Here is a 21789-nt window from a genome sequence, read left to right on the forward strand (position 1 = left end):
AATTGGTCGTGGGTTGCAGGTTTTTGAGCTATTTCTTAGTTTCACCACGGCCGCCATGGCATTTCTCTAAAAATTCACTCGGAGTTGGTTACATAAATTCACACGGAGGTGGTTGATTTTGCTTAAAGAAAACGTTATCAAGCGAAGTGTTTTACGTATGCTCAGTTATTGTGTCTCGGGGGCTGCCCGAGTGGAAATTTGAAATGAAAGTTATAGAGCGTCCTCGCGTGGTTCTTTTATGAAGAAAAGTACTCCATGAAACTGACATTAAATGTGGAGAATGATACATTTGCCTCTGTTGGCCATCAAGTAGTCTATTAATTGTTATGCCATTGTAGTCTACTTTAGGCCACCATTTGATAGAATAAATATTTTGAAATGATGATATCACTGGTCATAGGCGGGGTCTTGTTTCTCTCGAGTCCGTACGGGAGTTGCAGCGATGGGATAAGACTCTTAACTTCTTACAGCTCTTTAAGGATAGGGGGCAGTATTGACAATTTCTGAAAATATGTGCCCATATTAAACTGCCTCCTACTCAAACTCAGAATCTAGGATATGCATATTATTAGGAGATTTGGATAGTAAACACTCTGGAGTTTCTAAAACTGTTTGAATGATGTCTGTGAGTATAACATAACTCATATGGCAAGCAAAAACCTGAGAGAAATCCTACCAGGAAGTGGAAATCTGGATGCATGGGCTCTCTTCAAGTCGTTTCCTATTGAACACACAGTGACGTAGTAATAATTGTGCACTTCCTAAGGCTTCCACTAGATGTCATGTAGTTGCTTTGAGCCCTTGTGTAGCCTACCTGGAGCTGGCAAACCAATTTAATAAATAGCCTATAACTTCAGTTTATTGTTGTTGTAAACATGTGTTGTTATGCAATTATTAATGGACATGTTTAGTTAATTGAATTAGAAGTCATCAAAGCTCTATCAAAATTGCCCATCAGTTGTTAGAACGCATTAGATTGATGGTAACAGTAGTAACATTAGGCTAAAAATAAGCATATTCAGTTCATATACAGTACCAGTCAAAAGTTAGGACACACACTCATTCAAGGGTTTTTCTTTATTTCTACTATTTTCTACACTGTAGAATAATAGTGAAGACATCAAAACTATGAAATAACGGATATGGAATCATGTAGTAACCAAAAAAAGACATCAAAACTATGAAATAACACATATGGAATCATGTAGATTTTAGATATGGAATCATAGATTTGGAATCATATAGATTTTAGATTCTTCAAAGTAGCCATCCTTTGCCTTGATGACAGCTTTTCACACTCTTGGCATTTTTTCAACCAGCTTCATGAGTACTGCTTTTTCCAACAGCCTTGAAGGAGTTCCCACATATGCTGAGCACTTGTTGGCTGCTTTTCCTTCACTCTGCGGTCCAGCTCATCCCAAACCATCTCAATTGGGTTTGGGATTGTGGAGGCCAGGTCATCTGATGCAGTGTAACAGTGTAGGTTCCGTCCCTCTCTTCGCCCCAACCCGGGCTCGAACCAGGAACCCTTGCACACATCAACAACTGACACCCCACGAAGCATCGTTACCCATTGCGCCACAAAAGCCACGGCCCTTGCAACGCAAGGGGAAACCCTACTTCAAGTCTCAGAGCGAGTGACGTCACTGATTGAAACGCTATTAGCGCGCACCACCGCTAACTCACTAGCCATTTCACATCGGTTACACTCACCCCCCCCCCCTTTGACCTCCTCCTTTTCCGCAGCAACCAATGATCCGGGTCACGGCACCAATGTAACAGTGTAGGTTCCGTCCCTCTCTTCGCCCCAACCCGTGCTCGAACCAGGGACCCATGCACACATTAACAACTGACACCCCACAAAGCATCGTTACCCATCGCGCCACAAAAGCCGCGCCCCTTGCAACGCAAGGGGAAAGCCTACTTCAAGTCTCAGAGCGAGTGACGTCACTGATTGAAACGCTATTAGCGCGCACCACCGCTAACTAACTAGCCATTTCACATCGGTTACACAGCACTCCATTGCTCTCCCTCTTGGTCAAATAGCCCTTACACAGCCTGGAGGTGTGTTTTGGGTCATTGTCCTGTTGAAAAACGAATGATAGTCCCACTAAGTGCAAACCAGATGGGATGGCGTATCGCTGCAAAATGCTGTGGTAGCCATGCTGGTTAAGTGTGCCTTGAATTCTAAATAAATCACAGACTATGTCACCAGCAAAGTACCCCTACACCATCACACCTCCTCCTCCATGCTTCACGGTGGGAACCCTACATGCGGAGATCATACGTTCAAATACTCTGCATCTCACAAAGACATGGCGGTTGGAACCAGAAATCTCAAATTTGGACTCATCAGACCAAAGGACAGATTTCCACCGGTCTAATTTCCATTGCTCATTTCCCTTGGTCCAAGCAAGTCTCTTCTTCTTATTGGTGTCCTTTAAAGTGGTTTCTTTGCAGCAATTCGACCATGAAGGCCTGATTCACGCAGTCTCCTCTGAACAGTTGATGTTGAGATGTGTCTGTGACTTGAACTCTGTGAAGCATTTATTTGGGCTGCAATCTGAGGTGCAGTTAACTCTAATGAACTTATCCTCTGCAGCAGATGTAACTCTGGGTCTTCCTTTCCTGTGATGGTCCTTATGAGAGCCAGTTTCATCAAATTGCTTGATGGTTTTTGCGACTGCACTTGAAGAAATATTCAGAATTTTCCGAATTGACTGACCTTCATGTCTTAAAGTAATGATGGACTGTTGTTTCTCTTTGCTTATTTGAGCTGTTCTTGCCATAGTATGGACTTGGTCTTTTACCAAATAGAGCTATCTTCTGTATACCACCCCTACCTTGTCACAACACAACTGATTGACTCAAACGCATCAAGAAGGAAAGAAATTCCACAAATTAACTTTTAACAAGGCACACCTGTTAATTGAAATGCATTCCAGGTGACTACCTCATGAAGCTCGTTATTTCATAGTTTTGATGTCTTCACTATTATTCTACAATGTAGAAAATCGTAGAAAGAAAGAAAAACCCTGGAATGAGTAGGTGTGTCCAAACCTTTGATTGGTACTGTACATATTATTAATATTTAATTCAGTGATTGAAATGATGACCCTGTCCTTCGTAGCTTATTACAGCAGGCTATTGGGAAACACAAGCATTTCTTACCTCTAAATCACCTCCCTATTCATGTTGAATTAATGAGTCTGTTAATTTTAACTCAGCAAGCTGCTAAATCGTTTAGTTTACATCTTGCCTACATCTTGTCTAGGCTACTGTAGACTATCTGAAATGAGTTGTAGGCCTATCAGCGGCTATAAGCTACCTGCCTTTATCTAAGCAAACCATGGCAAAATGTAATTACAATCATAAACCCAGATTTTAGTCTGTAGCCTATGCCTATTGAAATGACAAGTCAATCTCGCAAATGGGCCATTTATAACGGTTTGTAGTCTTAGCATCTGGCACATAATAACACAATTGCCAGAAAATAGCCTAACATTCGTTTTTTTTAAGTTCCTCCAAGTGTTTCTTGCTCAGAGATTTCGAGATCCTCTGTCCAACGTTCACCACTCAAACTCTCTTGTTGGATTTATCTATAGTTTTACACATGTGCAAAATGGATTTATTTACAATTATAGGGTACTAGGGGTAACTAGCCCCCCTAAGAACAATGTCTAATTGCTGACACAAAAAAGCAATGTTTGGGAAAAAATTGGTATGTGGGTGAAGGTCATGCTTAGGCAAATAAACTATAAAGGGAAATAAATGGATAGAGTTTACACTTTTTTTAGTTATTTCACAAAATGTTATTTTTCAAAATGGGAATTTTTAAAAAAGTATCGGGTTAACTGCCCTCCCCCTCCCTGTTTTTAACTCACCTTTTTCTTTCTTTGCTGTTCCTTTTCCATACAAACCATTATGTACAATTGCACTAAATATTATTTGAATAATCCAAGGTTTTACATCCCAACAGGACATTAAAAGGACATTCAGGGGCAAACGGTTATCAAAAGTTGTTTTAAATTCATTTAAAAAAAGATTGTTTGGAATATAATATTGGAATGGGATATATAGTTGAAGTCGTTGGCTGTGTCCAAGACATTATTGTGTCCTGGCAATAATTATTATTTTGAGGAAAACCGAATTTTGCTTCGAACGTCATTACAAGTTACTACGATATTCCTTCTTAAATGTCTCGATAACGTTATGGGAAAAGGGTTTATTGTATACATATGGCAACATCTCTTGCTTTGAAAACGTTTTTTGGCTAGTTTTCAGGCCTTTAGGGCAGGTTTTGCAGTCATTGTTTTAGAAATGTGTGCTTGCCTGGCAACCCTGCACAGATATAACAATGAAAATAGTGGCGTGTGGACGTAGCTACTTCCTGGGGTTTTTGCTATTTTATTATAGGTAGCAAAGTGGACAAATATATCAGTTTCCTGTATAAAGAAATGTATAACCTTTTGATAATTTTACAACATGCTTTGAATATATTAGTGTGTTCGAGTAGAGCAGTATGCATGTCACGGAACTGTTTTGAACGCCCTAGCTAGCTACATAGAAAAACAATTGGGTTTTGAAGTACTACTCGTTCGAGACAACGATTAAGACGTGGAAAGTCTACTACGAACAAAGTGTAGCAGAGTGGCAGGTGTGACAATATTGCAGTACCAAGGTACACGGGGGGACCTTGAGTGGTGTCTGAGTATGTCACACACGTAACTCCACAGAGTTCCTGAGCAACGCCGCGGGAGGAGAGAGCTGTCAACCGGGCAGCTGAGACATGACGTGGACATTTCATCCGACAGATTGGTGCAAATGTCATAGCCAACGTGTATTGTTTTGCTCTTTGAGGAAAGAGGTTGGAGAGGTATCCCGAAGTGGCCGAGTGGGAGGGAACGAATTAACCAGGGAAGCATATATGGTCATATAAACTACAAGGCAAGAGCGCATTCTCTGCCTTTTATTCCAGTGTCTGACAGAACTGTCGATACTAGATAGCTACTTCACTTACCAATTTGGAGCTCGGAGTTCGGGGGAACATTGGTGCTATAGCTACACAGGACCAGCTGACTGATGCGCCTATGTTTTATTTGATGACATGAAGTCAGCCCTACAACGCTTGCTGATTGAGTGCACGTCCCCATCAAAGAAATAGCTCTTGGTAAGATCTTGGCATAATGTCAAATATTGATTTATTTGTCTGTAGTGTGTGATACATTTACTTGCCTTCAACATAGTTGATTGTTTGTGCGTGTGTGTCAGTGTATTTATTTATTCCTTCCTTTTATAAATGTTCCTTTGTATAAATGCCTGAATCAGTTTTGTATTGTACATCTGATTTGCACATGTATTGCTGTCTTATTACTATGTTATAGGCGTTTTCTGTAGCCTATGTCATTCATATCAAGATCAGGATTTACAGATGAGCTGACATAATACTACTGGTCTGGATTTAGATGAATATCAAAGAAACAAATACACTCCTGATTGACAGGATTATAAAGAGAGTCAGGGTTTCTTCTAAAACTGAATTTCTGTGATCCAGCTAATCCCTCTTCTGGTTATTGTATATCTGATCATTCATGCCACAGGAATCTCAGCAGGGTAAAAACAAGGTCATACATTATTGTAGCATGCAACACCAAAGTGAAGTGTGTAAGAGTTGTACATACGCAGAGCTTTCCCAATAGGATTAACTCTCCATGACACAATTTTCACTTTTTAAAGTAGATGTTTTGGCTGCTCATCATGTTTTGGCTGCTCATCAGGTCCAACATTCAGGAGCTCTTGTTTTGTTTGCCTGTGAACTTCTCTTCTGACTGTCTGAACTCGGGGTGTAACTGTTGAACACATCGACCAGACAGTTTCTAGAGTGACCTGAATCCTATTGACATGACACTCACTTGGAAATGGCCTTTATTTAGATGACACAGATCTATAGGGAGGGCCTAGATGTTTTGTTCATCAGTACTAAGGAGGTATAAAGTCACTCATAAAGTGATATAATGAATGCTAAGAGGCTGACATACAATTATCCAGAGGAATGCATTGACCCAGGCTGTGTCAGTGGATTAATGCGCCATACAGTACTATGGGCTGGTGGCAGCATTCATTCTATCTTTGTGCGTTCCTAAGTAGAGCCAGTCATGAGCTAAGTGGGACTGAAAAATAGTGGGAAATTCAGCAACTCCTCAAGGACAAAGAAAGTTCACTTAAAAAATGCTTTTTCTGTGGGTTTAAAACAAATGATTTTGGGGGGGGGGAGTTCACTACCGTTGTCCTTGAAGAGTTGCTGCATTATTCCTTCCTTTTCAGTTTACTCCTCTGTACAGTGTGAGCTCAGAGAGAGAGAGTAGATTGAGTTTTACCTAGTTACGCAGCCTCATTGACTCACCTTTACTCAGCAGGTCCACACACTGATGAAGAGAGCCGAGGTCACTGCCTGCCGTGTGGTGGCCTCTAGCCAGGTGTGTGTGTGTGTGCATGTGCGTGTCTGACTGTATGCTTGCAGTTAGGGTGTTTGTGTGCTTCCCACTGCTGTGATGGTCATTGTTCCACACCATGAGCATTGTGTGTCTCTAGAGAAGATGTGTGGTTGTATGCTCTGCTTCACTCCTCTGCAGTTCAGTAGAAACTAGTGCTGAGCAATTGGTGCTTTTTGAGGTTGTTTCGGTTTCGGTATAATTATAAAGCAAATCATTAGATATTTTTTTTTAACATGAAATGATTTATGAAATAAGGACGTTACTGTCACGACTTTCTTCGTCGGAGGACGATATAGCGAAATCGTCGTCCGAAAAGGTGGACCAATATGCAGCAGAGTTGGTGTTCATTTTCTTAATTTATTAACAAACGTTGAACACGGAAAAACAAGAAAATAATAAGCACGACAAATGACAGTTTTGCAGGCTGACAAAAAACACGCAAATGCAAAAACAATCTCCCACAAATACAAGACAAACACACCCAACTAATATAGGACTTCCAATCAAAGGCAACACCAAACAGCTGCCTTCAATTGGAAGTCCACCCCAATTAACTCAACATAGAAACACACTCACTAGACTACACATAGAAATACATAAACATAGACCATAACTCAAAACCCGGAAATAATAAATCAAACGCCCTCCTAACTAACACACCACCCCGAACCACATAAAACAAATACCCTCTGCCACATCCTGACCAAACTACAATAACAATTAACCCTTATACTGGCCAGGACGTGACAGTAACAATGATTTTAGAGCTTTTTAATTCAAAAGCCAAAAATAGTGAACATTCAATTGCCAAAACATTGAAGATATTCCATTGTCTCTGTCAGGTCCTCGTTTGGTGGATATCAATAAAAAAAATAGGAAATTACTATGAAATAATAAAACATTTCAGTTGTGTATATTTCTTAGTTTTTATTTGATGACTTATTTGTCTCTTCTCGGCTCAGGCAGTAGCAGTCAGCCAGTCAGGCCACCTAACGTTTTATGCTCACCATACTGTCTTTAGTCATCCTAATTAGCTAGCCTGCCTAAGTATGTTGCAGAGCTGTCTGACAAAAGAATGTTACTAGTTATTCAAAGTAAATAAGGTATACTTTTATGAACCGCATCTGTCCCTGTGGATGTTGTGTTGTGTACATTCCTCTCTCATGCGGTGTATGTGGTCTGTGTGTATCTAACCTAACGAAGCAGGTGTAAAAGTGTATCCGTCCAGAGATCTGTATACAATTACGAGATGCTCATGTCTATGCCCTAACAATGGGAGTCGTTGTCCCAAAGGCGGCAAGACACGCTTAGGTCCAAAATAAACCTATATAAATGCATTGGGCTTATTTTGGAAAGCTTTTGGCGAGAGTGAAACCTCTCGCTTCGCCTCTTCCTCTCTGATCCGTCAATGAGCCAGAAAAAGCTGGTGCAATGGATTATGGTCAATGTGGTTATTTACCACGTTTCTGTGCTGAACTAGGTTGAATATTTGCTTAATGAAAACTACAACTCCCTTTAGCCCAGCATCCCACATAGATCTTCACTTTATTTCTCAGATTTCTCTCGAGAATGATTGGATTTCTCTGAAGAGAAACTAAATGGGTTTCAGGTAATTGAACCAATGTCGGCCAATTAGTTATTTAATAACAGAAGAAGAAAAAAAATGGTTAATCGCTCAGCACTAGTAGAAACTCCTTGAATATAAGCCTTTCTAAGATTAAGTCATCCAGAGCTGGGTGGATGTCTTGGTAGCAAACTATAGTTTTGGCAAGTTGGTTAGGACATCTACTTTGTGCATGACACAAGTAATTTTTCCAACAATTGTTTACAGACAGATTATTTCACTTATAATTCACTTTATCAGAATTCCAGTGGGTCAGAAGTTTACATACACTAACTTAACTGTGCCTTTAAACAGCTTGGAAAATTCCAGAAAATGATGTCATGGCTTTAGAAGCTTCTGATAGGCTAATTGACATCATTTGAGTCAATTGGAGGTGTACCTGTGGATGTATTTCATGGACTACCTTCAAACGCAGTGCCTCTTTGCTTGACATCATGGGAAAATCAAAAGAAATCAGCCAATACCTCAGAGAAAAATTGTAGACCTCCGCAAGTCTGGTTCATCCTTGGGAACAATTTCCAAACGCCTGAAGGTACCATGTTCATCTGTACAAACAATAGTCTGCAAGTATAAACACCATGGAACCACGCAGCCGTCATACCGCTCAGGAAGAAGATGCGTTCTTGGTGTGAAAAGTGCAAATCAATCCCAGAACAACAGCAAAGGAACTTGTGAAGATGCTGGAGGAAACGGGTACAAAAGTATCTATATCCACAGTAAAACGAGTCCTATATCGACATAACCTGAAAGGGGGCTCAGCAAGGAAGAAGCCATTGCTCCAAAACCACCATAAAAAGCCAGACTACGGTTTGCAACTGCACATGGGGACAAATATCGTACTTTTTGGAGAAATGTCCTCTGGTCTGATGAAACAAAAATAGAACTGTTTGGCCATAATGACCATTGTTATGTTTGGAGGAAAAAGGGGGAAGCTTGCAAGCCGAAGAACACCATCCCAACCGTGAAGGACGGGGGTCGCAGCATCATGTTGTGGGGGTGCTTTGCTGCAGGAGGGACTGGTGTACTTCACAAATAGATGGCATCATGAGGACAGAAAATTATGTGGATATATTGAAGCAACATCTCAAGACATCAGTCAGAAGGTTAAAGCTTGGTCGCAAATGGGTCTTCCAAATGGACAATGACCCCAAGCATACTTCCAAAGTTGTGGCAAAATGGCTTACGGACAACAAAGTCAAGGTATTGGAGTGGCCATCACACAGCCTTGACCTCAATCCTATAGAAAATTTGTGGGCAGAACTGAAAAAGCATGTGCGAGCAAGGAGGCTTACAAATCTGACTCAGTTACACCAGCTGTCAGGAGGAATGGGCCAAAATTCACTTATTGTGGGAAGCTTGTGGAAGGCTACCCGAAATGTTTGACCCAAGTTAAACAATTTAAAGGCAATGCTACCAAATACTAATTGAGTGTATGTAAACTTCTGACTTTATGCTACTCATTCTCATCAACAGGAGATTGTTTATTGCTACTCGCTTGTATCGTTTTACAAAATCAGCCTACCTGTCCTACTGATCAATGCTTCACACTTTTCGGGATGGTAGCACAGAGAGAAAGAGAGGTTGGTGTCTTTTACAACTGCTGATACGCAGAATTACCGCCAGTGAGATGGCTGCCGCCCAACTACTGTATGATCACATTAAAACAGTCATGAATACACACGCAAAATTTGGTATTGCTCAAACATGTGCTAAGCTCCTCCACTTCTCAGTAGCATAATGCTGCTGAATCCCACATCAACCCATAGCTTTGGCTCCCAAGGCTCTCCAGTCGATCTGAGAGGAATGGATCGGTTTAAGCAATGTAATTACGTATTTCACCTTGACTGGGTTTTTCCATATTGCTGCTTCCACCTATCCACCTGATTCACATCAGTGCCAAAAGGGGTGAGGGCTGTAGGGGGTTGAATTGGGTGGTTAACGGGGTGGTTAAAGGGACGTTAACGTTTACAGATTGAAAAATAAAGGAGCATGGCCTCCTATTGGTCAATTTTTTCCCCAATTAATTTACCAATCACGTTACGTATTTTTAGAGTTGAAAATGCGATTTCTTTCTCCCCAATTTCAATCTTGTCTTATCGTTGCAACTCCACAACAGGCTCTGGAGGTGAAGGTCAAGTTATGTGTCCTCCAAAACATGACACACCACTGTGCTTCTTAACACCCGCCCACTTAACCTGGAAGCCAGCCACACAAATGTGTCAGAGGAAACACCATTCCAACTGAGGTCAGCCTGCAGGCGCGTATTGGCCTAATGTAGGCTATATGTAAACCAAATCAATTTTAATGAATATCTTTTTCTGGTCCTAAATAGTTTTAAAGTTGGGAGCTCCAACTAAGAGCCCTGGTGAGTATTGAAATGCTTGCTCTCTGTGTTTTTCTTATTACTACAGGATGTACGGAAGCTGTGTCTTCCTTTTTGAAAGTCAGTTATTAAGTGTTTCTTAGGAAACAAACAATAAACTTACAGCTTAATTCAAAGAAGGAAGCAGTGAATGTTCCTTTTAAGCAGAACTGGAGTGCCTTCAGGTCTAGCCTACTTTCTCTTCTAGGATAGCAGCCTCATTGAGGTACAGAAAGAAATGAACAAATTGTTATTTGTACCCTTATCACTGGAGTGTATCACAGTTTCAGGGAGCCAGACTTGCAGGTCTGTCATTAGTATAAAGAAGTTTTAACAAACATTAATAGTGATAATGATCAGCATTGTAATTTCATTGGCCTGCTTGCCTCACTCTTTTCAGCCTCTTCTCATTTCAGTCCAGTTATGAGAACCTATATCTAATTTGGACAGTTGAGGTTCAGTCTGGAGTCAAGCTATCTAATGGAAGGGCTGTTTTAAACTGATCTGAGGCTTTTGTTCAACGCTGTAGTAGACTAGAGAGAAGATGGAGAGAGAGATATTGTTAGTTGCCTCATTTTGTACGCTTGCACCTCACCACTGTGTGTGTGTTTTTGTGTATGTGTGGTGTGAAGTTATCCCCCTCTTTCTGAGTGGTACCTAGTCACGCCAGCCTCAGTGACTCACCTTTACACAGCAGGTCCACACACTGATGAAGAGAGCCGAGGTCACTGCCTGCCGTGTGGTGGCCTCTAGCCAGGTGTGTGAGTGTGCGTGTGCGTGTCTGAATGTATGCTTGCGGTTAGGGTGTGTGTGTGCTTCCCACTGCTGTGATGATCATTGTTCCACTCCATGAGCTTTGTATGTCTCTAAAGTGGATGTGTGGTGGTATGCTCTGCTTCACTCCTCTGCAGTTCAGTAGAAACTCCTTGAATATAAGTCTTTCTAAGATTGAGTCGACCAGTGCTGGGTGGATTGGTGGGGCGACACACACAAACACACACACACACACACACACACACACACACACACACACACACACACACACACACACACACACACACACACACACACACACACATACATACATACATACCATGTTGTGACTAGAGTAATTACATTGTTACTACAAAAGAGTTGGCTAAAGCACTGGGTGAGTGTTTCAGATCAGTGCCAAAAGGGGTGAGGGCCATCCAGCTTTGGGCTGGATGTGTCAATGTGTAGCTCATACATGCATAATCTATGAGCAGAATAATTATGCTATTCAATTAGCCATAAAATCACTACTTTGAAAGCAACTGTTTATCTGGAAGCTGCGCTGCTCCATTTTCCCTACATTTTCCTCCATGTGGGCCAGCCCCTCGCCATATCAGTGACAGCTAGCAAGATGCACATGATGCACCCACAGCAGAGCAGAGAGAGAGAGCAATGATGTGGTGCACATATGTCAAGAGAATTTTCGATCCCAATGATAATAACTAACAATCAATAAGCTTTGACTAATCCCCAAGGTTTGTAAGACACTGGGTTAAGAATAATTAGGCAAAGACTCAGCTTCTGCAAAAGGTCTGTACAGTTTATTCAGAGAACGTTCTGAAGTCCATTACACAAAGACATTCATTTTATGCTCACTCCCCATTTACGCACATACCTCCACACAAACAGTAGATGTCCTACACACATACATCCACACGAACAGTAGGTGAGTTGTATCCCTCCCCGGAGTTCTCACCACTGTTAATCTCTACCCAGCGCTGTCTGATCCTTTCCCCCTAGATTAGAGGAACCTTGAGAGTTACTCCCTTTCTCCTCATAAGTTTCTCAAAGTTCCTCGCTAGGTCGGGTCAAACACAGTCTAATTGTTCTCGCTATTTTCTTAGGCACACTAATATACACACACATTTCTCTCCCTCCCGGGTCTCTACTAGACCTTATGGGACTTACGTTTAGTACTTTAATTATTCATTATACATGCTACATAACTACTAATTAGTTACGTTTCAGGGTTGGACTCTTTAATCATTTACCTTTAAACATATTATTCTTTTATCAACATATCTGCACATATGTGACGTAGTACGCAATTTTCAGGGACCACTTTTGGCTCGTGAGCATTACTTTCAGAACTACTGGCTAAAAAGTATACAAAAGTTTCCTCCATGTGGGCCAGTACCGGAGAATCCCTTTAACTGTAAGTAGCTGTCAGTCTATAACTCTGGATAAGAGCGTCTGCTAAATGACTAAAATGTAAATGTATTATAGGAGTAACTGTAACTCAAGTCAGCAGGGAAAATGGAGGGGCAGGGTCATGCAAAGCTACTGTATTTAAAGAGAGGGCTGATAAGGAACTATCTGCTTCACTGGGTCTTTGAGCGAAACAGCATCATCCTACTCCTAAAACAACTTCATCATTAGTGCTAGAGTTTTTTGCGGGGGCAGATATGCAATATGCTGCATTGTAGTTGCATATAGGCCATTTAAAAACTGTAGTTAAAATATTCACCCAGATAATACGTTGAATGGCAAAATTCTATTTGTGCCATGGTAAAAATAAATGTGTATCATTAGCTAGGTTTCCATCCAATTGGCGAGCAGATTTTCATGTAATTATTCTAAAATCAGCATTAAGAAAATATGCACATTTTCCAACAGGGGTGTGTTTCCACCAAACAAACATGTTATGGATAAAAATCAGTAAGTTATGATGTAGTGCACAAAAAAATTATTAGTTTTCATGTACCAAATAAAAATCTAAAGTCCAATGTGTTTCCATCGCATTTTCAACTCTACCGCCAGTTTTGTCACAAAAACTGATACGTTAAATAGCAAATGTGCCTATTCTGGTCTTGGCATGTGTGTTCTAGCCAATAGCTTGCAGATACAGTGCAGTTGGTCCCCCGAGTGGCAAAGCGGTCTAAGGCACTACATCTCAGTGCTGGAAGTGTCACTACAGACACCCTGATTTGAATCCAGGCTGTATCACAACCGACCGTGATTGGGAGTCCCATAGAGCGGCGCACAATTGGCCCAGCATCATCCGAGTTTGGGCTGGTGTAGGCATCCATTGTAATTAATTATTTGTTCTTAACTGACTTGCCTGGTTAAAATAAAATACACTAGTCTACATGATGAGATTATTATGGAAAAGCTCGAGAATATTTGTATTTGTCAATCAGCAGTCAAGCATCAATCATCATTTCACCAATCAATCAATAAAATGTATTTGTAAAGCCCTTTTTACATCAGCCAATGTCACAAAGGGCTATACAGAAACCCAGCCTAAAACTACAAAAAGCAAGCAATTCAGATGTCGAAGCACGGTGGCTAGGAAAAACTCCCTAGAAAGGCAGGAACCCTAGGAAGAAACTTAGAGAGGAACCAGGCTCTGAGGGGTGGCCAGTCCTCTTCTGGCTGTGCCAGGTTGAGATTATAACAGTACATGGCCAAGATGTTCAAACATTCATAGATGACCAGCAGGGTCAAATAATAATAATAATAATCACAGTGGTTGTAGAGGCTGCAACAGGTCAGCACCTCAGGAGTAAATGTCAGTTGGCTTTTCATAGCCAAGTATTTAGAGTTAGAGACAGCAGATGCGGTAGAGAGAGAGAGTCGAAAACAGCAGGTCCGGGACAAGGTAGCACGTCCGGTGAACAGGTCAGGGTTCTATAGCCGCAGGCAGAACAGTTGAAACTGGAGCAGCAACACGACCAGGTAGACTGGGGATAGCAAGGAGTCATCAGGCCAGGTAGTCCTGAGGCATGGTCCCAGGGCTCAGGTCCTCCGGGAGGGGAGGGAGAAGGAGAGAGAGAGAGAATTAGGCTGACACAGCAAGAGTGGTTCGTTGCCCCAGTGCCTTTCCATTCACCTTCACACCCCTGGGCCAGACTACACTCAATCATAGGACCTACTGAAGAGATGAGTCTTCAAGGCTTAAAGGTCGAGACCGAGTCTGCGTCTCTCACATGGAAAGGCAGACCATCCAATAAAAAAGGAGCTCTATAGGAGAAAGCCCTGCCTCCAGCTGTTTGCTTGGAAATTTTAGGGACAATAAGGAGGCCTGCATCTAGCCTAGTGCATCTAGGGCGACTGCATCTAGGGTATTACGCAATGTTAAATTTAGTTCCTCAGTTAGGTGGTTAACTGATTTTTGTACTCTGACGTCCTTGGGTAGGTGGAGGGAGTCTGGAAGGGCATCTCGGAATCTTTGGGTTGTCCGGGAATTTGTAGCACGACTTTTGATGATCCTTGGTTGGGGTCTAAGCTGATTATTTGTTACGATTGCAAATGTAATAAATTGGTGGTCTGATTGTCCAGGATTATGAGGAAAAACATTAAGATCCACAATATTTATTCCATGGGACAAAACTAGGTCCAGAGTATGACTGTGGCAGTGAGTAGGTCTGGAGACATGTTGGACAAAACCCACTGAGTCGATGATGGCTCCGAAAGCCTTTTGGAGTGGGTCTGTGGACTTTTCCATGTGAATATTAAAGTCGTCAAAAATGTGAATATTATCTGCCATGACTACAAGGTCCGATTTGGAATTCAGGGAACTCGGTGAGGAATGCTGTATTTGGCCCAGGAGGCCTGTAAACAGTAGCTATCCTTTTTTTTGTACATATATATATTTAAATTTGATATCGTAAATGTTAGCAACAACTCCGCCTTTGATGGATGTGCGGGGGATATGGTCACTAGTGTAACCAGGAGGAGAGGCCTCATTTAATACAGTACATTCATCAGGCTTAAGCCATGTTTCAGTCAGGCCAATCACATCAATATTATTATCAGTGATTAGTTAATTGACAATAACTGCCTTGGAAGTGAGGGATCTAACATTAAGTAGCCCTATTTTGAGATGTGAGATATCACAATCTCTTTCAATAATGACAGGAATGGAGGAGGTCTTTATTCCAGTGAGATTGCTAAGCGAACACACCAGAATAAGACTGTTGATATTTATTGGAAAAGAGCATCAATATCACCGTGCACTTTCACCACTCTGTGAAGTTCATCATAATTTATTTAATCTGAAGCCTAATAATCTGCATGGTTTCCTGAGTCGTAGTGGGAGGACCACACACCATATCCTCATCTGACTCCAAGTTTATTTCGATATGTTGGTTATTATATACATTTTTCCAAATAAAAGCGCTTCCACCTCCATTTCTAGCCTAATTCATTTTACAGACACAAAAAGATCCCACATGTCGAACGAACAAATTATCTGTTGGCATTTTTTAAATTGTACCGAACATCTTTGTCCATCACAGCTGTCGTGATTTTAAGAAAATACGATATGACTTTACTCTCACAAAACCTGTGAATGGAAAGTTGTGTCCTGTTTCGTGTGTCTTGTTCGCTCCAACTCTCTTTGCATTTGAATTATTTGAGCGGCACAAATCGTGAGCAAAGTCCATACATTGTATCATTTTACCTCATGTGAGAGTGAAGAGTAAATTCAGAAAGTCAGTCTTTAGCCTTTATCAGTTTTACAGAAATGAACATTAAAGGGGCAATCTACACTTGCTACATCCATTTTTGGACTTGAAGAATATAACTTAGAAATGCCTCATGAGCTTAGTTCAACAGTCGTACCCCATCAGAACTCAAAATATACGCTTGTTTTACTCCAATTTTTGTAAACAAAGTAAATGTAAAAAAACAACACTGTATAGCCTCAAAACATGGTTAAAACTATAATTCTGATATCATGTATGGTCAGTCCTGTATCATTTGACAGTAGTTACATTTCTCCAAGACTATTCCTCAGCTTTCTACAGAAACAGGGGAGTGCCGCTTTGTTATTGTTTCAACTACTGATTGCACCTTTAAGGAGGCTTTTATATATTTCAAAATAGACTCCTGGGGTTCAGGGACCAATCACAATGCAAATACAAAAAAAACATAATGTAATTGGTAAATTAGTTGGGGAAAACTACCATTAGGAGGCCATTTTGAAGTACAGTATACAAAATGCACCTTCAATTTTCAACCTGTAAAAGTTAACTTCCATTTGCATGTCACTGACATGTTACGGATGGCATTCAAAAGTTATGACTCTTAATAACATTTTGTTCTGGGTTTTTCGACATTCGCTGGATAACAACCTGTTAACTTGACCAGTATGTTTTAAGATGGCATTGGAAGAAAGGAAAGGGGCTCCTGGATAGCTACTCCAGGAGAGGTATTTCAAAAGTAGAATTCAGATATTGGCCTTGCCTAAAAATCTGACTGCTACCATGGTTACTCCATGGCTATCAGTCTGAAACAAGTCATTGTAAAAAAGACGCAAAAGTCTTTACAAGCCAGAATGTTGAATAAAATGATATTTGAGGTCTTCACCGGACCAGGGAGGAGTGAGGGAGAGACTAGAGACAACAACCAACTAAGCCGACTCGCGCTATAGTAGACTAATAACTGCCATAGCTAGTTTATTTATCATGAAATATGATTACGTCGTAGCTGTTTTGGACTGCATCAAACCGGGGGAAGCTAGTTAAGCTAGCTAACATTAGCTAGCTAGGCTAACTGAGGTTGCAGTGCATGCGCTTTCTCATCCTACAGTTACAAATAACAACAACTCCATTCAGAATATTAAGAAGCAGCTTGACTACCTGTTGGCTGTTGGTCGTTGTAGCTAATCCTTCTCCTTTAACTTTTAATTCGGTCATATTAATTCCATCTTCAACTTTTGCCACACATGGAGCGAGGCTCTATGACTGTAGCCTATTGCCACTTTGATGACTTATGATTGGCCAACAACAAGCTACATGTGCCACGCTCCACTCTTGTGAAAAGCAAGAGCAGCAGCATAAATTATAACATCTCTCTCTCTACTGCAGCAGTCGTGTTCGGATCTGTATGGACCCTTCCAGACAAGTCAGTTAAAATTACACATACCCGAGACCCGTGACAATCAGATCCGACCCAGACCCGTGACATTATTTCGAATTCTGGATCTGAACCTGCTCGTGCCCCGGATTGGGTCTCGGGTATTCGGGTACAGGTGGATCCGTGAAGACCTCTAGGTTACTTTACTGGTTGTACATGCTGTTGGTCCTTTTGGAGGTAGGAGGTGGAGATAAGGTATCCACAGGAAAGTGTTGTTTACCCAACTTTTTGAGGCGGCGGTACGTTCTGTCGCTTGTATTTTTAATCTCTTGACTAACTGCATGTGATGCACAATATGTAAACAATAGCCAAATGTAATCAAAGCACATTTCCTTTAAATCAGCTGGAAGTGTTTGCAGTTCGATCTTTGGTTCGGTTAGGCTCGGCCGTATTGTGTAAGTGTTTGTCACGTGCGAATTGCATCAGTATTGAAAATAAAAACCGGAAGTTTAAATCGATATACTGACCAGCGTACTGAATGTTAGGTTAACCTCTATGGGCTAGGTGGGACGCTTGCGTCCCACCTACTCAACAGCCAGTGTAATCCCGTGGCGCGTTATTGAAATTCCTCAAAAATGCAAAAACTTCAATTTTTCATCAAGTTTAGCACTCACCAAAGTCAGATTTACTATAAGAAAAATGTTATTACCTTTGCTGTCTTCGTCAGAATGCACTCCCAGGACTTCTACTTCAATAACAAATGTTGGTTTGGTTCAAAATAATCCATTGTTATATCCAAATAGCGGCGTTTTGTTCGTGCGTTCAAGACACTATCCGAAAGGGTAAATAAGGGTGACGAGCATGGCGCAATTCGTGACAAAAATATTCTAAATATTCCATTACCGTACTTCGAAGCATGTCAACCGCTGTTTAAAATCTATTTTTATGCCATTTTTCTCATAAAAAAAAGCGATAATATTCCAACCGGGAATCTGCGTTTAGGTAAACAGACGAAAGAAAATAAAGCATGGGGTCGACTCGGGCACGCGCCTAAGCCCATAGTACTCTGATCGGCCACTTGCCAAACGCGATAAAGTGTTTCAGCCAGAGGCTGCCTCGATATCGTTCAGCTTTTTCCCGGGCTCTGAGAGCCTATGGGAGCCGTAGGAAGTGTCACGTTATAGCAAAGATCCTCAGTCTTCAATAAAAAGAGCCAAGATGAAACACAACTTGTCAGACAGGCCACTTCCTGCATGGAATCTTCTCAGGTTTTGGCCTGCTATATGAGTTCTGTTATACTCACAGACACCATTCAAACAGTTTTAGAAACTTTAGGGTGTTTTCTATCCAAAGCCAATAATTATATGCATATTCTAGTTACTGGGCAGGAGTAGTAACCAGATTAAATCGGGTACGTTTTTTATCCGGCCGTGTCAATACTGCCCCCTAGCCCTAACAGGTTAATAACACTACTATGTGGATATTTTGTCAAAATGTTTGAGCAGCAGAAGGACAAACCACACAGACAACCAGTAGAGCAAGTTTAAATGTAGTTTTATTCAACATTCTGGCTTGTGTTTGAATTTATTATGGATCCCCATTAGCTACTGCCAAGGCAGCAGCTACTCTTCCTGGGATCCATCAAAATTAAGGCAGTTTATACAATTTTAAAAACATTACAATACATTCACAGATTTCAAAACCCTCAGGCCCCTACTCCACCACTACCACATATATACAATGCAAAATCCATATGGACGTGTGTGTTCAGTGCGTATGTTATCATATATGTTTGTATGCCTGTGTCTGTGCCTATGTTTGTGTTGCTTCACAGTCCCGCTGTTCCTTATCTGTTTTTTAAATCCAATTTTACTGCATGCATGAGTTACTTCATGTGGAATAGAATTCCATGTAGTCATGGCTCTATGTAGTACTGTTGTAACGGTGTAACGGCTGTCTTCTGTGGAAATGGACCAAGGCGCAGCAGGTATGTGAATACTCATCTTTAATAAAAATAAAGGAGTAGAGCATCCACTTAACAATACAAACAAAATATAAGACAGGAACAGTTTTGCAGGCACACAACACGCAGTGCAAAAACAACTACCCACAAAACCAAGTGACAAACATACTCCTACATATATGACTCCCAATCAGGAACAACGATCCCCAGCTGTTCCTGATCAGGAGTCACAAGACCAACACAGAACAATCACACACACAAGACTGCCACGTCCTGACCCCAAAACTACAACAACAGCTCCATCTGCTGGTCAGGACGTGACAGTACCCCCCCCTCAAGGTGCAGACCCCGGAATGCACCTAACAACGAAAAAAACACCAACAAACAAAATCCCCAACAAAACCCATAAACAATAACCCCTAAACAATAAGGGAGGGAAGGGAGGGTGGCTGCCGTCAACGACGGCACTGTGCTACACCCTCCCTCCCCAACCCACCTATCCTGGAGGTGGCTCCGGTGCAGGACGTGGACCCTGCTCCACCCTCGGCGTCGCCCACTTCGGTGGAGCCGATAGCTGCGCCAGGCAGACGGACCCCTCGAGCCGGGCCGGAGGACAGGAGGGCCCCTCGGGCTGGGCCGGGGGACAGGAGGGCCCCTCGGGCTGGGCCGGGGAGCAGGAGGGCCCCTCGGGCTGGGCCGGGGAGCAGGAGGGCCCCTCGGGCTGGGCCGGGGAGCAGGAGGGCCCCTCGGGCTGGGCCGGGGAGCAGTAGGGCCCCTCGGGCTGGGCCGGAGAGCAGGAGGGCCCCTCGGGCTGGGCCGGAGAGCATGCGGGCCCCTCGGGCTGGGCCGGAAGGCATGCGGGCCACTCGGGCTGGACCGGAGGGCAGGAGGACCACTCGGGCTGGACCGGAGGGCAGGAGGACCACTCGGGCTGGACCGGAGGGCAGGAGGACCACTCGGGCTGATCCTGACAGGCCGGGCACCCTGGCAGATCAGGGCAGGCGGGCACCTCTGGCAGAACCGGGCAGTCCGGCCACTCTGGCAGAACAGGGCAGTCCGGCCACTCTGGCAGAACAGGGCAGTCCGGCCACTCTGGCAGAACAGGGCAGTCCGGCCACTCTGGCAGAACAGGGCAGTCCGGCCACTCTGGCAGAACAGGCCAGTCCGGCCACTCTGGCAGAACAGGCCAGTCCGGCCACTCTGGCAGAACAGGGCAGTCCGGCCACTCTGGCAGAACAGGGCAGTCCGGCCACTCTGGCAGAACAGGGCAGTCCGGCCACTCTGGCAGAACAGGGCAGTCCGGCCACTCTGGCAGAACAGGGCAGTCCGGCCACTCCGGCAGTTCAGGGCAGTCCGGCCACTCCGGCAGTTCAGCGCAGTCCGGCCACTCCGGCAGTTCAGCGCAGTCCGGCCACTCCGGCAGTTCAGCGCAGTCCGGCCACTCCGGCAGTTCAGCGCAGTCCGGCCACTCCGGCAGTTCAGCGCAGTCCGGCCACTCCGGCAGTTCAGCGCAGTCCGGCCACTCCGGCAGTTCAGCGCAGTTCGGCCACTCCGGCAGTTCAGCGCAGTCCGACCACTCCGGCAGTTCAGCGCAGTCTGACCACTCCGGCAGTTCAGCGCAGTCTGACCACTCCGGCAGTTCAGCGCAGTCTGACCTCTCTGGCGACTGTTGACTGGCGGGCAGCTCTGACGACTGTTGACTGGCGGGCAGCTCTGACGATGACTGTTGACTGGCGGGCAGCTCTGACGATGACTGTTGACTGGCGGGCAGCTCTGACGATGACTGTTGACTGGCGAGCAGCTCTGACGATGACTGTTGACTGGCGGGCAGCTCTGACGATGACTGTTGACTGGCGGGCAGCTCTGACGATGACTGTTGACTGGCGGGCAGATCTGATGATGACTGTTGACTGGCGGGCAGCTCTGATGATGACTGTTGACTGGCGGGCAGCTCTGATGAAGACTGTTGACTGGCGAGCAGCTCTGGTGATGGTTGACTGGCGAGGCTGGGTTGACACACTAGACTCCTGATGCGCGGGGCTGGTATAGGACGTGCCAGCCCGGAGACACGCACCTCCATGCTAGTGCGTCTGGCGGGAAACACCGGACCGAAAGGGCGCACTGGTGGTCTTGAGCGCAGGGTTGGCATCACCCCTTCCGGCTCGATGCTTACTTCGCCCTGGCACATGCGGGGCGCTGGTACCTTGCCTACCGGCCTGAAAATCCCAGGCCTCACCACAGCCCCAACCCCAAAGCACGGGACCTGTCCAGTCTGCCCTACAAGGGTACGGGGAGCTGGCCTGGGGCTGTAATCTTGCCCCGCCAAATAGCCCTTGTGCCCCCCCCTAAAAAATTCTTGGGGCTGCCTCCAACATTCCTCCCTCACTTGCCTCTGTCCTCCTCTCCGCTGCTTGGTCCTTTGGTGGTGGGTAGTTCTGTAACGGCTGTCTTCTGTGGAAATGGACCAAGGCGCGCAGGTATGTGAATACTCATCTTTAATAAAAATAAAGGA

General features: G+C 43.6%; 1 protein-coding gene across 1 annotated transcript in view; it reads left to right on the forward strand.

Annotated features, from left to right (window-relative positions):
* Nucleotides 1-3836: 3836 nt before the first annotated feature.
* Nucleotides 3837-21789, forward strand: part of furinb (furin (paired basic amino acid cleaving enzyme) b) — a 215994-nt gene continuing 198041 nt past the window's right edge. Inside the window, 1 exon segment of the mRNA XM_014125103.2 lies at nt 3837-5170. The gene's annotated coding sequence lies outside the window, so the exon portion shown is untranslated.

This window comes from Salmo salar, chromosome ssa10, assembly GCF_905237065.1.
Source record: "Salmo salar chromosome ssa10, Ssal_v3.1, whole genome shotgun sequence".
NCBI classification, from domain to species: Eukaryota; Metazoa; Chordata; class Actinopteri; order Salmoniformes; family Salmonidae; genus Salmo; species Salmo salar.